Here is a 16,749-nt window from a genome sequence, read left to right as displayed (position 1 = left end):
GAAAGAGGTGAGCGAGACTGAAGGAAGAGGGAGAGAGAGGGTGAGTGGAGTTGAGGTCTAGTCGAGTGCTTCACTATGAACTCAGGGCATGAGGACAGATAACCACAAAGCCAGGCTGCTGTGTAGGCCACCTCCTCTGCATCCTCATTCTCAATATCACTTAGATGATGCCTGACCAAGGTCTATGTGTTTGAAAATTTGCACCATAAAAGTAAATGTCCTTTTGGGCGGATACACTGTGTCAGTTTTTGTTACCTACCAACTGTCTTTAATATGTGGGTCCACTCTCCTTAATGCTCCACTGTAAAGCAACCTCTTGTCTTGTTTTTGTGCCCAGCTGAATGAGATCATTTTGAAAACTATTGAAACTTCTATAAAAAATATAAATTGAGCGAAATAATGAAACGGAAACAGCAAGTATAGTAAGTATAAGCAAAATCTTTATCAAAATCTTTCAAGTGCCAAAAAAATAATGGCCCATATTTGCAGCAGGGTGTTCAGTGGTGTCCCCTCTTGGAGAGTCGGCCTCTCTTCTTGTTAGAGAAGAGGCAAGTGGAAAGGACAGGCAGAGCAAGGCGGGTGGAAAGGACAGACAGAGCAAGGCAAGTGGAAAGGACAGGCAGAGCAAGGCGGGTGGAAAGGACAGGCAGAGCAAGGCGGGTGGAAAGGACAGGCAGAGCAAGGCGGGTGGAAAGGACAGGCAGAGCAAGGCGGGTGGAAAGGACAGGCAGAGCAAGGCGGGTGGAAAGGACAGGCAGAGCAAGGCGGGTGGAAAGGACAGGCAGAGCTAGGCGAGTGGAAAGGACAGGCAGAACAAGGCGTGTGGAAAGGACAGGCAGAGCAAGGCGGGTGGAAAGGACAGGCAGAGCAAGGCGGGTGGAAAGGACAGGCAGAGCAAGGCGAGTGGAAAGGACAGGCAGAACAAGGCGTGTGGAAAGGACAGGCAGAGCAAGGTGGGTGGAAAGGACAGGCAGAGCAAGGCAAGTGGAAAGGACAGGCAGAGCAAGGCGGGTGGAAAGGACAGGCAGAGCAAGGCGGGTGGAAAGGACAGGCAGAGCAAGGCGGGTGGAAAGGACAGGCAGAGCAAGGCAGGTGGAAAGGACAGGCATAACAAGGCGTGTGGAAAGGATAGGCAGAGCAAGGCGGGTGGAAAGGACAGGCCGAGCAGTGACTGAATGCTAGCAGGATAGTCCATATCTCCAATCATCTTTGTTGATAGCGATGTTGTGTTTCCATAAGTGGATGAATTGGTTTAATTTAGTATTGTAAAGCCTCAAGCCTTAGCTACCTCTTCCAATTCAAATTAGTTTGAACATTTTTTAAGCATGGTTTTGTGTGACTACAGCGCCAGCGATACAAAAATAAAGACAAGTTCTCGTTAAGCGAGGCATCAAAGCGAGCAACCCACCCACCTGCCTGGCTTCAGTTGGGTCATTACATTTCTAAACAATGCATTCTAAAATAAATCACACACGCCTCGCACACTCACCTTTGATGAGTTTAGGCCATTAGTCTCTGTAGGACAACAGAATCATATTTCAGGTAAAATACAAGTATAACATTGTGGTGTTTCCCAAAGCCTTTCTCAGACCTCCTCCTAGCCCCAGTGTCCCTTCACATCACTTTACCTGTATAAGGCCTTTCAAACTGATCTTCAGTAGCAGGCCCAGTCCTCCCAACACACAGGAGAGACCCAACATCACAGAACCTGCTGTCTCCAAATGTTGGTCTTCAGTCTCATTAATCAATCGAACTGGCCTCCTCCATACAATCTCACTCACTCCAGCATTCTCCAAAGTCTGGAGGTCAGCCACACGGGTCCGCAGGAATTCAAAGCTAGGCACAGCATCATTTTGGGTTGTCTGAGTCAAGGTCTGTTTGGTCTTGGTGGTGGTCGTGTTTTCTTCAGTTGTCAAGTGTCATTTGTACAGGATATTTAGAATGGTGTAAGTGTCAGTCTGGAGTTGAGGGGTGGCGGCCCACTCCTTAGGGATCATGGGAGGTAACAGGGTGTCTTGAAGCACCTCGCCTTCTGGGAGTCTGTCAGGGAGTCCAGCGTGTAACGCCACCATGTAAAGAGTCACCAACAAAACCACAGTACTACACTTCAAAGCCATTACAAGTGCAAGGAGTAAACTCAGCAAAAATGTAAAAATCAACCACTCTCTAGAAGGAAAGATGAGTTATGAGGTTCAGAATTGGAATTACGTTGTCATGGTAGTGCCATACAGTGGATTATGATGTCACAGAAGACTGCCAACAAGTTCTGCCCCGTAGAATCAATAGAATATAATTAATTTAAATTGTATACAACCCTCCTTTATGACATCACCACTAATATGGTGAAGTTGATGATTGGTTTAGATGTCCATGTGGGATAATTTCTCCATTCACAGTAGACAAGTATTATCAATATAGTGAGTTCAGCTGAAAGCATGACAGGACATATCCATTAGCTGCCAACTGATGTGCAAAGATTTTTGTATAATTCAAACTTAACAATAAAGATATTAGAAAGGTGGAAAAAATCTATTTTTGGCACAGAGGTTGAGGTCATCAATGTAAAACAGTCATGACTAAAATTGACTAGTCTGTCTGGCTAAAGAGAGAGATGCAGGACTCTTTCAACCTTTCTACTTCCATGTTTGAATCAACTACACATCTGTGATATGTTATTACTTGTGAATTGTTTAAAGATTTTTTGTTACCTGGGTGATTCTACAGAAGTGGTGTAAATTCTGTCCCACCCCAAAAAACAATATAAAAAACAGTTGTCTCCAAACTTAGGACATTCATTGATCATCATGATATCATGATATGTTCTAATTCAATCCAATGCAATAGCAAACATATTGTTAAATTAATGTGTTCATGTTAAGTATTTCTTATTAAAAGAACCATGGACACTTACCACGCCGCATATTGGTCCTCCGATCCTTCTCGCCTCTCCTATTCGGAAAAAGAGGAGGAAATCCCTTTAAATATACATCTGTTTGTCACAGATACCTTTTAAAAAAGTGCCTTACAATGGGCCTCAGGATCTCATCATGGTATTTTTGTGGGTTCAAATTGCCATTGATAAAATGTAATTGAGTACATTGTCCATATGCCTGCCCATACCATAACCCCACCGCCACCAAAGGGCACTCTGTTCACAACGTAGACATCAGCAAACCACTCACCCACACTACACCATACACGTGGTCTGTTGTTGTGAGGCTGGTTGGATGTACTGCCAAGTTCTCAAAAATTATTTTGGAGGCGGCTTATGGTAGAGAAATTAATATTAAATTATCTGGCAACAGGTCTGATGGACATTCCTGCAGTCAGTATGCCAATTTTACACTCCCTCAAAACTTGAGACATCTGTCGCATTGTGTTGTGTGACAAAACTGAACATTTTAGAGTGGCCTTTTATTGTCCCCAGCAAATGCTCACTAACAGGGATGAAAACAAATTTGTGCACAAAGTTTGAGAGAAATAAGCTTTTTGTGCATATGGAAAATTTCTGGGATATTTTATTTCAGCTAATGAAACATGGGACTAACACTTTACATGTTGTGTTTATATTTTTGTTCTGTGTAGTACAAAGTCATTGTTTCCACCCGCCTCACCTATTTATATTGTGAGCTGGCTGTCCCAAACCCTGACTCCTAAACTTTATGTTTGAAAATAAGGCAATGAATGATTTTTAGAATTTTTTTAACACTTTTATTTCAATAGAGCATATTGAGTTGTTCTATTATCACGTTGAAAGATACTGATCAAATTATTTGTTTTGTTTATTTTAAAACAGTGCTACTTTTTCACTATGTTTTCAGTAGTGACAAATTTAGTTGGGTGGTAAAGGAAGCGTCTTTCTTTTCCCCAATGCAGTTAAGCCAAAACCAAGCTCCATTATTCAGAGGGGTGTTCTACTACGCTCCCATTGGCTAGCTAGTGTTGTCTCACTCACAGGCGATCAGCGCAGAGACAGTGACCTTCCAAGGTAGCGTTAAGGATGGAAAGGTTTTGGCTTAACTGCGTTGGGGGAAAGAAAGACGCAAGGAGCGTAAGTGTAATTTAACATTTAGCTGCCTATCGTAATGCAGGCCTATTATTATCATGTTTGTAAGAGACCCAACATCACAGAACCTGCTGTCTCCAGCTTTTTGTCTTCAGTCTCATCGAACCAGCCTTCTCCAGACAAGATCACCTGCAGTACTACACTTCAAAGCCATCGCAAATACACAGTGTAAACTCTGAGAAAATGTCCAAATCAGCCACTCTCGAGTAAGAAAAATTAGTTATTAAGTTCAGAATGTTTGATGTGATTGTCAGAATTAGGTTGTCATTAGAGCTGGGAATTGCCAGGAACCTCACGATACGATATTATCACGATACTTAGGTGCCGATTCTATATGTATTGCGATTCGATATTCCTAACATATTGCTCACCATACACTGAGTGTACAAAACATTATGAACAGCTACTCTTACCATAACATAGTGTCACATCTGCTCCTGCAACGCCCTCTACTGCTCATCATGTGTCTCCTTGACCTGCCGCCACTCCCCCAGTACTCTCTCCCTCTCCCTCTCTCTCTCTGTGTGTGATTGTGTGGGCAGAGACAGGTGTGCTGGAGTCAGAGCAGATCCCCACCGGCTGCAATCTGTTCCATAATCAAGACCTCTACATATACTCAGCCCTGCCACTTCCACGCTGCCAGATTGTAATCTCTGCTCATTCTGCCCGCTCTGACTCTGGTCCCTGTCTCCAGTCCCATGTCTCGTCATGCTGCGACTCTGTCCTGGATTCCCCACTCTACTACTCCCTTGGATTCCCCTCCAGACCTGCTTACCCTGTCTCAACCCCTCTCGCCCCCCTCAACCCCTCTCGCCCCCCTCAACCCCTCTCGCTGCATCCTCAGTCTCGGCACCTGGTTTCCAGAAACCCACCCGAGCTTCCCCTGACCTGCACTCCATCTCCCCCTGTGTTTCAATAAATACCTTGGTTACTTCTTGGTTACTTCTCCTCGTCTAAGTCTGCTCTTGGGTTCCCTTGTTCCACTCCGCGTAACACATAGACTGACCAGAAAGCTATGATCCCTTATTGATGTCACTTGTTAAATCCACTTCAATCAGTGTAGATGAAGGGGAGGAGACAGGTTAAAGAATCATTTTTAAGCCTTGAGACAATTGAGACATGGATTGTGTGTGTGTGCCATTCAGAGGGTGAATGGGAAAGACAAAAGATTTAAGTCCCTTTGAACGGAGTATGGTAATAGGTGCCAGGCACCGGTTTGTGTCAAGAACTGTAACGCTGCTGGGTTTTTCATGCTCAACAGTTTCCCGTGTGTATCGAGAACGGTCCACCACCCAAAGGACATCCAGCAAACTTGACACAACTGTGGGAAGCATTAGAGTCAACATGGGCCAGAGTCATGAGAAAATACGTTTTGATCAGTCATGGAAATAAAAGGGCTGAAAACAAATTGGCTCCCTATTTAAAAAGAAGATGGAGAAACACCTATGAAGGAAAAATGTAGTTTTGTTGCTGGTACAGCCAACTAGAGCAAAAATAACATTGTGATTCTTCAAAATGATACGATACCGTATATGATAAAATATTATATCCCGATATGTAACTGTATAGATTTTTTGCACAAGTTGTCATGGTAGTCAGAGAAGACAGCAAACAAGTTATATTCCATAGAATTAGAATCAATCAGTTCTGATGCTATGATCACCTCTCCTTTATGACATCATGGATTTACCATGACTAAAACAGGTTGAAAGATACGGGATCAAGTTTTCTCCCTTCACAAGTACCATCTTACAAGTTCAGCACAAGCATGATATGTTATAAAATTGTAACAGCAAAGATATTACACATGTGGAAAAAATCCATTCTTGGCACAGATGGGAACTAGGAATCCTAACAGTCAACATAAAGCCCTGGAGAGCCCTGTAGTTCTCCCCGGCTGCCTCTGGCCATGGTAGGGCAGGAGAGGCCTGTAGTTCTCCCCGGCTGCCTCTGGCCATGGTAGGGCAGGAGAGGCCTGTAGTTCTCCCCGGCTGCCTCTGGCCATGGTAGGGCAGTAGAGGCCTGTAGTTCTCCCCGGCTGCCTCTGGCCATGGTAGGGCAGTAGAGGCCTGTAGTTCTCCCCGGCTGCCTCTGGCCATGGTAGGGCAGGAGAGGCCTGTAGTTCTCCCCGGCTGCCTCTGGCCATGGTAGGGCAGTAGAGGCCTGTAGTTCTGGCCTCTGGCCATGGTAGGGCAGGAGAGGCCTGTAGTTCTCCCCGGCTGCCTCTGGCCATGGTAGGGCAGTAGAGGCCTGTAGTTCTCCCCGGCTGCCTCTGGCCATGGTAGGGCAGTAGAGGCCTGTAGTTCTCCCAGGCTGCCTCTGGCCATGGTAGGGCAGTAGAGGCCTGTAGTTCTCCCCGGCTGCCTCTGGCCATGGTAGGGCAGGAGAGGCCACTGGGCCATGAGGACAAACACAAAGAGTCACTCTGAGCCCCATTGTCTATCACACACAAACACACACACACACACGTCAAATCAAATCAAATGTTATTTGTCACATACACGTGATTAGCAGATGTCATTGCGGGTGCTTCTAGCTCTAACAAATTACATAACATAAACCCACTACACTATATATAAGACTATATACATATGGACGAGCAATGTCAGAGCGGAACAGACTAAGATACAGTAGAATAGTATAGAAAACAGTATATACATTTATTGTGTATTTATTTTTTCACCATTATTTAACCAGGTAGGCAAGTTGAGAAATAGTTCTCATTTACAATTGCGACCTGGCAAAGATAAAGCAAAGCAGTTCGACACATATAGCAACACAGAGTTACACATGGAGTAAAACAAACATACAATCAATAATACAGTAGAAAAATAAGTCTATAAACAATGTGAGCAAGTAAGGTGAGATAAGGGAGGTAAAGGCAATAAATAGGACATGGTGGCCTATATTGTAGATACAATATAGCAATTTAAACACTGGAATGGTAGATTTGACAGTAGACGAGTGTGCAAAGTAGAAATACTGGGGTGCAAAGGAGCAAAATAAATAAATACAGTATGGGGAAGCGGTAGTTGTTTGGGCTATTTATAGATGGGCTATGTACAGGTGCAGTGATCTGCGAGCTGCTCTGACAGCTGGTGCTTAAAGCTAGTGAGGGAGATAAGTGTTTCCAGTTTCAGAGATTTTTGTAGTTCGTTTCAGTCATTGGCAGCAGAGAACTGGAAGGAGAGGCGGCCAAAGGAGGAATTGGCTTTGGGGGTGACAAGTGAGATATACCTGCTGGATCGCGTGCTACGGGTGGGTGCAGCTATTGTGACCAGCGAGCAGAGATAAGGCGATAATAATAATAATAATAATAAGATAATAAGAGATAATACATATGAGATGAGTAATGCAAGATATGCAAACACACACATGCACGCACATGCAGTTCTGTTCATCTACACCACTCCAATGTGCTCTAATCTCATACAAACTCTTGAGGGTCACCCATTCAATGAGACATGGCGAATAGGTTATCCCTCATTCCCTAAACCGTTGAGCAGGAGGTCTGTTCAGAGCCAGAATCATCAAATTATTCAGGTCCAGGAAACACAAAAGGAATTCTTGTCCATTATGGTCAGCCTGTTCAACATGTGACGACAAACAAAAGTTGTTTAACAGAGACAGAAAAGGCATTGTCATTATGACAACATGGTTGTTGTTGTCCGCTCTGCCCCTCTCTAACCTCACGAGGAACATAAACAATTTAGTAGGAATTTCCAGATGGAGGACAAACTGAGCCAACCACCATATCGCTCTGTTCCGCTCCTTCCCTTTCTCCAAAACCCCATGTCCACTACCAGTCACTGTGAAATGTGTGATTGTGATTAGAGGGCCCAGTCTCTGTTCTACAATTATCACTCTGCTCATAGAGATAGAGGCAGATTTCTTATTGTACCAGACTGGGAGGGGGTAACCCGACCTGTTGGCGCCACCCTCCTGGTAACACATGATCCACTTGTTTTTCTTAAGGACACACTGGGGCTAAATTTTTGAGAGTCTGACGTCATTTCCGGTCACAACTTGCAGACTTGTTTTCGAGTTGCTGTGCGTTTTGTTGCCAACCTATTTTGATACCTGACAACTATACGGTTTTTACTTTTTAATTACCGTTTATATATTTTTTTTCCCTCAACTTTTTCACTCCGGACGCTTTATCTGGACACGATTCGTCAGGACTTCCAACAGCCGAAGCTAAGTAGTAACATTAACATGATGCCTTCTATTTGCAGTCGCTGTACTCGCCTTACGGCAAGGATAGCTGTACTAAAAGCCCAGCTTCAGACGTAATCGTGAGGCAAGGGTCATTTCAGTGTAGGAAAGGATGAAACAGCGTCTGTGCCACCAGTAAGTACAGATAGTAACGTTAGTATAAATCCCCTCACAGTCCCCGCAGCCGGACAACTTTCTCACGGTTTCTGGAAGGAAATGCTGTAGGAACGCTCAACCGGTGTCGCTCATTCAGCCGACAGAAACTTTCAACCGGTTTTCCCCATTAAGCAGCGAGTCGGAGTCAGAGGCCGAGTCTTCTCTGGTCTCTACTCCTCCCGTTACGGGGTCTGAGACGCCGAAGCTTCCCACCATTAGCTCTGACAAATTGAAAACTCTAGTCATTGGCGACTCCATTACCCGCAGTATTAGTCTTAAAACGAATCATCCAGCGATCATACACTGTTTACCAGGGGGCAGGGCTACCGACGTTAAGGCCAATCTGAAGATGGTGCTGGCTAAAGCTAAAACTGGCGAGTGTAGAGAGTACAGTCAGAGATCACCAAGCGCAACATAGCTTCTGCGTGTAAATCAGCTAGAAAGATGTGTCGGCATCGAGTAATTGTCTCTGGCCCCCTCCCAGTTAGGTGGAGTGATGAGCTCTACAGCAGAGTCTCACAACTCAATCGCTGGTTGAAAACTGTTTTCTGCCCCTCCCAAAAGATAGAATTTGTAATAATTGGGACTCACCCACAAACAGGACCAAGCCTGACCTGCTGAGGTGTGACGGACTCCATCCGAGCTGGAGGGGTGCTCTCATCTTATCTACCAACATAGACAGGGCTCTAACTCCTCTAGCTCCACAATGAAATAGGGTGCAGGCCAGGCAGCAGGCTGTTAGCCAGCCTGCCAGCATAGTGGAGTCTGCCACTAGCACAGTCAGTGTAGTCAGCTCAGCTATCACCATTGAGACCGTGTCTGTGCCTCGACCTAGGTTGGGCAAAACTAAACACGGTGTTCGCCTTAGCAATCTCACTAGGATAAAGACCACCTCCATTCCTGTCATTATTGAAAGAGATCATGATACCTCACATCTCAAAATAGGGCTACTTAATGTTAGATCCCTTACTTCAAAGGCAATTATAGTCAATGAACTAATCACTGATCATAATCTTGATGTGATTGGCCTGACTGAAACATGGCTTAAGCCTGATGAATTTACTGTGTTAAATGAGGCCTCACCTCCTGGCTACACTAGTGACCATATCCCCCGTGCATCCCGCAAAGGCGGAGGTGTTGCTAACATTTACGATAGCAAATTTCAATTTACAAAAAAAAAATGACGTTTTTGTCTTTTGAGATCCTAGTCATGAAATCTATGCAGCCTACTCAATCACTTTTTATAGCTACTGTTTTACAGGCCTCCTGGGCCATATACAGTGTTCCTCACTGAGTTCCCTGAATTCCTATCGGACCTTGTAGTCATAGCAGATAATATTCTAATCTTTGGTGACTTTAATATTCACATGGAAAAGTCCACAGACCCACTCCAAAAGGCTTTCGGAGCCATCATCGACTCAATGGGTTTTGTCCAACATGTCTCTGGATCCACTCACTGTCACAGTCATACGCTGGACCTAGTTTTGTCCCATGGAATAAATGTTGTGGATCTTAATGTTTTTCCTCATAATCCTGGACTATCGGACCACCATTTTATTATGTTTGCAATTGCAACAAATCATCTGCTCAGACCCCAACCAAGGAACATCAAAAGTCGTGCTATAAATTCACAGACAACACAAAGATTCCTTGATGTCCTTCTAGATTCCCTCTGTCTACCCAAGGACGCCAGAGGACAAAAATCAGTTAACCACCAAACTGAGGAACTCAATTTAACCTTGCGCAATACCCTAGATGCAGATGCACCCCTAAAAACTAAAAACATTTCTCATAAGAAACTAGCTCCCTGGTACACAGAAAATACCCGAGCTCTGAAGCAAGCTTACAGAAAATTGGAATGGAAATGGCGCCACACCAAACTGGAAGTCTTCCGACTAGCTTGGAAAGACAGTACCGTGCAGTACCGAAGAGCCCTTACTGCTGCTCGATCATCCTATTTTTCTAACTTAATTGAGGAAAATAAGAACAATCCAAAATTCCTTTTTGATACTGTCGCAAAGCTAACTAAAAAGCAGCATTCCCCAAGAGAGGATGACTTTCACTTTAGCAGTGATAAATTCATGAACTTCTTTGAGGAAAAGATTATGATTATTAGAAAGCAAATTACGGACTCCTCTTTAAATCTGCGTATTCCTTCAAAGCTCAGTTGTCCTGAGTCTGCACAACTCTGCCAGGACCTAGGATCAAGAGAGACGCTCAAGTGTTTTAGTACTATATCTCTTGACACAATGATGAAAATAATCATGGCCTCTAAACCTTCAAGCTGCATACTGGACCCTATTCCAACTAAACTACTGAAAGAGCTGCTTCCTGTGCTTGGCCCTCCTATGTTGAACATAATAAACTGCTCTCTATCCACCGGATGTGTACCAAACTCACTAAAAGTGGCAGTAATAAAGCCTCTCTTGAAAAAGCCAAACCTTGACCCAGAAAATATAAAAAACTATCGGCCTATATCGAATCTTCCATTCCTCTCAAAAATTTTAGAAAAGGCTGTTGCGCAGCAACTCACTGCCTTCCTGAAGACAAACAATGTATACGAAATGCTTCAGTCTGGTTTTAGACCCCATCATAGCACTGAGACGGCACTTGTGAAAGTGGTAAATGACATTAATGGCATCGGACCGAGGCTCTGCATCTGTCCTCGTGCTTCTAGACCTTAGTGCTGCTTTTGATACCATCAATCACCACATTCTTTTGGAGAGATCAACTGTAAATTTCGGTGTTCCTCAAGGTTCCGTTTTAGGACCACTATTGTTTTCACTATATATTTTACCTCTTGGGGATGTTATTCGAAAACATAATGTTAACTTTCACTGCTATGCGGATGACACACAGCTGTACATTTCAATGAAACATGGTGAAGCCCCAAAATTGCCCTCGCTAGAAGCATGTGTTTCAGACATAAGGAAGTGGATGGCTGCAAACTTTCTACTTTTAAACTCGGACAAAACAGAGATGCTTGTTCTAGGTCCCAAGAAACAAAGAGATCTTCTGTTGAATCTGACAATTAATCTTAACGGTTGTACAGTCGTCTCAAATAAAACTGTGAAGGACCTCGGCGTTACTCTGGACCCTGATCTCTCTTTTGAAGAACATATCAAGACCATTTCAAGGACAGCTTTTTTCCATCTACGTAACATTGCAAAAATCAGAAACTTTCTGTCCAAAAATGATGCAGAAAAATGTATCCATGCTTTTGTCACTTCCAGGTTAAACTACTGCAATGCTCTACTTTCCGGCTACCCGGATAAAGCACTAAATAAACTTCAGTTAGTGCTAAATACGGCTGCTAGAATCCTGACTAGAACCAATGTTTTTATCATATTACTCCAGTGCTAGCCTCTCTACACTGGCTTCCTGTCAAAGCAAGGGCTGATTTCAAGGTTTTACTGCTAACCTACAAAGCATTACATGGGCTTGCTCCTACCTATCTCTCTGATTTGGTCCTGCCGTACATACCTACACGTACGCTATGGTCACAAGACGCAGGCCTCCTAATTGTCCCTAGAATTTCTAAGCAAACAGCTGGAGGCAGGGCTTTCTCCTATAGAGCTCCATTTTTATGGAACAGTCTGCCTACCCATGTCAGAGACGCAAACTCGGTCTCAACCTTTAAGTCTTTACTGAAGACTCATCTCTTCAGTGGGTCATATGATTGAGTGTAGTCTGGCCCAGGAGTGGGAAGGTGAACGGAAAGGCTCTGGAGCAACGAACCGCCCTTGCTGTCTCTGCCTGGCCGGTTCCCCTCTTTCCACTGGGATTCTCTGCCTCTAATCCTATTACAGGGGCTGAGTCACTGGCTTACTGGGGCTCTCTCATGCCATCCCTGGAAGGGGTGCGTCACCTGAGTGGGTTGATTCACTGATGTAGTCATCCTGTCTGGGTTGGCGCTCCCCCTTGGGTTGTGCCGTGGCAGAGATCTTTGTGGGCTATACTCAGCCTTGTCTCAGGATGGTAAGTTGGTGGTTGAAGATATCCCTCTAGTGGTGTGGGGGCTGTGCTTTGGCAAAGTGGGTGGGGTTATATCCTTCCTGTTTGGCCCTGTCTGGGGGTGGTCCTAGGATGGGGCCACAGTGTCTCCTGACCCCTCCTGTCTCAGCCTCCAGTATTTATATGCTGCAGTAGTTTATGTGTCGGGGGTCTAGGGTCAATTTGTTATATCTGGAGTGCTTCTCCTGTCCTATTCGGTGTCCTGTGTAAATCTAAGTGTGCGTTCTCTAATTCTCTCCTTCTCTCTTTCTTTCTCTCTCTCGGAGGACTTGAGCCCTAGGACCATGCCCCAGGACTACCTGACATGATGACTCCTTGCTGTCCCCAGTCCACCTGGCCGAGCTGCTGCTCCAGTTTCAACTGTTCTGCCTTAATATTATTCGACCATGCTGGTCATTTATGAACATTTGAACATCTTGGCCATGTTCTGTTATAATCTCCACCCGGCACAGCCAGAAGAGGACTGGCCACCCCACATAGCCTGGTTCCTCTCTAGGTTTCTTCCTAGGTTTTGGCCTTTCTAGGGAGTTTTTCCTAGACACCGTGCTTCTACACCTGCATTGCTTGCTGTTTGGGGTTTTAGGCTGGGTTTCTGTACAGCACTTTGAGATATCAGCTGATGTACGAAGGGCTATATAAATACATTTTATTTGATTTGATTTAAATTGCATCCTCCCCCTACCCTGAACTGAAGCATTCCCCATGCTTTTGGTTTTTGCTGCTAGACACCGAAACTCAGATATCTGTGAAAAGCAGAGCGCCAACAAGTGGAGACAGGTGTAGATAATAAAACAGGTACACACGCACGCATACTACCTGTCTTACTCTCTCTGACTGAGAGCCAAAAACACACCCATTTCACCTGCCAAGTTTCACCCTTCTCCTTAATCATTTCCTAAAGTTCTTTAAAAGTTCTCCACTCCCTAACTCCTACCCCTTCAGCTTCGGGTAAGGTTAAGGGGGAAGGTGTGTGTCTCTATGTTAGCTGGTGTGCAATCTTTAATTTTAAGGAAGTCTCAAGGTTTTGCTCGCCTGAGGTAGAATACTTCATGATAAACTGCAGACCATTTACAGACTACAGACTATTTACCTCACTCAGCGAGCTGTATAGGGCCATAAGCAAACAAGAAAATACACATCCAAAGGTGTCTCTCCTAGTGGCCAGTGATTTTAATGCAGGGAAACTGAAATCCATCTTACCTCAATTTTACCAGCATTTTACCTGTGCAACTACAGGCAAAAAAAAGTCTAGACCACCTTTACTCCACACACAGAGATGCATTCAAAACTCTCCCTCCATTTGGCAAATCTGACCATAACTCTATCCTCCTGAATCCTGCTTACAAGCAATAACTCAAACAGGAAGTACCAGTGTGCTCAATACGGAAGTGGTTCGATGAAGCGGATGGTAGGACACAGGACTGTTTCACCAGCACAGACTGAAATATGCTCCGGCATTCATCCGAAAACATTGAGGAGTTTACTACATCAGTCATCGGCTTCATTAATAAGTGAATAGACGATGTCGTCCCCTTCACCTTTCAACAGGTTAACATTCACAGATGGATGTTATAATTTTTTTAATTATTTCTCTTTTTTTCTCTCTGCATTGTCAGGAAGGGCCCGTAAGTAAACTTCACTGTAAATTTCACTGTTAGTCTAGCTAGGCTGTTAGTCTAGAATGTGACTAATAAACATAGATTTGATTAATTAAATTCTAGTCCTATTCAAATTTGCTAGCCTGTACTTGTAACTTTATAGGCCAGATGTGTTGCACCGGAATTGCATGTTCTCTCCCTGCTTTATCATGGTTTGAATGATGTGCGCAATTCCAATCCATATGATACAGTTTAATACAACACAGTAATATAGTAATACAGCAATACAGTAATTCACACTTAAAAAGATTAGCTACTGGAGTTAGTTTAATGTATTTACCAAAGAGAGCATATAGCTAGCTATGTGCTTTTATTATTTGCTGTTGTGCGTAATATGCAGAAGCCTATATCATATAGGTTTTTGGATAATGACACAATAATTTGTTTTTTTGGGGTGCTTGGGCTCATTACATGTTGTTCATGTAGCGCTCATAAAATGTATTTAATGTCTGGCTCATCAGGCTCAGGTAGCATCAGGCTTGAATTTTCGATCAAACTCTAATCAAATCCAGACACAGGCCTATTTATATGCTTTATAATGCTTTTGAATGAGACTTCCGGTTTTGCCGGGAAATACCGGGTTACGCTGAAGAAAAATGATATATTCTCGGGATGGAACATTTGTAAAATATCTGAAAATATTCAACCCTAACACCCACCCTATCCCTGTCTAACAGTAATCCACACAGCATCATACTCTCCATCTCCTCACTTGGTTTTCACTGATTTATTTTATCTTTATCTAACTAGGCAAGTCAGTTAAGAACAAATTCTTATTTTTAATGACAGCCTAGGAACAGTGGGTTAACTGCCTTGTTCAGGGGCAGAATGACAGATTTTTACCTTGTCAACTGGGGGATTTGAACTTGCAACCTTTCGGTTACTAGTCCAACACTATAACCACTAGGCTGCCTGCCGCCCTAAAAATCTATGATATCTACAGGCTTCCTCCATCCTTCCTGGATGTACTGAATACAGTTTTTTCAGTCTATGCTTTAATTACATTTCTAGAATTCCAAGATAGGAAGTGTTTAAATTTATATTTTATAGATTATATTTCTAATTTACAGATAATATTTCTAATATACAGATTAGATGGGATGCTTTGTTTTTTTGTTTGATTTTAGTCAAAACGATGCCCCCAGTGATGATTATCCTCTTTGCTAATTCCCCAGGATTACTCAGTGTTTGTCTTTAATTGAGTTAGCAGATTGTGAATCCCCAGCCAGTGTGTGGTGCGGTGCGTCTGTTGTCTGTCCGAGGCCATCGTTAAAGACCATTTCACCACCACCTCAGCATGAGCCAGTCGCAATGATGTCATCACTCACAGACACAGGCAGGATGACTCAAGTATGTTGGAGAGAGATGGGGGGGGGGAGGCGAAGGAGAGGCAGGAGGGGTGAGGCAGGTGATAGAGGGAGTGGAGAGGGAAGGAGGGGGGAAAGAGAAAGATAGACAGACAGATACAGAGACAAAGAGAGAGACTGGACTTGTGTAAGAGAAAGAGACCTCATGGCTAAGTCTGTATATCAGTACGAACATTGAGCTCCGTCATTGCCTGGCAACGCTGGCCATGTCCCAGCTCCTCCAATACACTGGATCTGCCATAAGTCTCTGGACAGGACACACACACGGCTTCCTGTCTCTCAGTGCTGCAATGCATCTGATCCTATCCCCATGGAGAGGGAGGGGGTGCTGCTCTGGTGATGCCAGCAGAGCCACTCTCAGACCTCAGAGCTCACAGCATTGTTTATTCAGCTTGGGCGCAATCACGTTTTGGTGGCCGGATGAAGAGGAATACCATTCACAGTGTTATTTCATAAATATATAATCATGACATTGACATAAATAGAAGCACACAGACACATGCAAAGACAAACACACAAACATCGCAACATGCAACCCTCCACCCCCAGATAACACGTAGTATTCATGTATTCACCCAGACATTTTCCACAAAACAAAAAGAATGCCTAAGTCTATTGACCATGAAAAGATGCACGCAGATTTGGTCCCCTGTGAAGAGAGAGAGAGATGTCTTTGTTGGTTATCTCCATTGGAGAAACGCCTCCGTTTGGCTCAGCCTAATCAGAACACAAACACGCCTCTGTCATCTGGCTCTCAGCCCTCACCCTCTCTGACACACACACACACTCACTCACACAGTGAAACATAACGGGAACAGCTTTCTCTCCTCTCGTCACCACATTTTCCTTTCCCCCTCTCCTCTCGTTTATTCTCTCTTCTATCACTTTCTTCTCTTCTCTGTCGGCCTCAGCATTCCTTGTCCTCCATTCATCTCTATTATGTCATAACATTCTGTTGGTAATCTTTCCTATCCTCTTCTCTTTTCCACATTTCTTCTTCTGTTTCCTTTTCTTCCCTCTGTCCTTTTCTATCTCATCTAGTCCTAGAATGTCTCTGTCTCTCCCCAGGGCAGCAACATAAGGGCTGGTATACATTAGCTGTGCTTCTCTCTCTCTGTACTGCACACAGGGCAGGCAGGCAGCAGGCTGATTTCAGTTGCTGGAGAGAATAGCTATAGCTGGGAATAAGCAAAGCCAATCCCTGTGGGACCAGAGTTTCTCTCTGAATAAGAGGTGTTCACATCCTGCTCATCAATCCCCTCACTTCTGACAA

The sequence above is a fragment of the Oncorhynchus masou genome, chromosome 15 (assembly GCF_036934945.1).
Source record: "Oncorhynchus masou masou isolate Uvic2021 chromosome 15, UVic_Omas_1.1, whole genome shotgun sequence".
NCBI lineage: Eukaryota > Metazoa > Chordata > Actinopteri > Salmoniformes > Salmonidae > Oncorhynchus > Oncorhynchus masou.
This window is presented reverse-complemented; position numbering follows the sequence as displayed.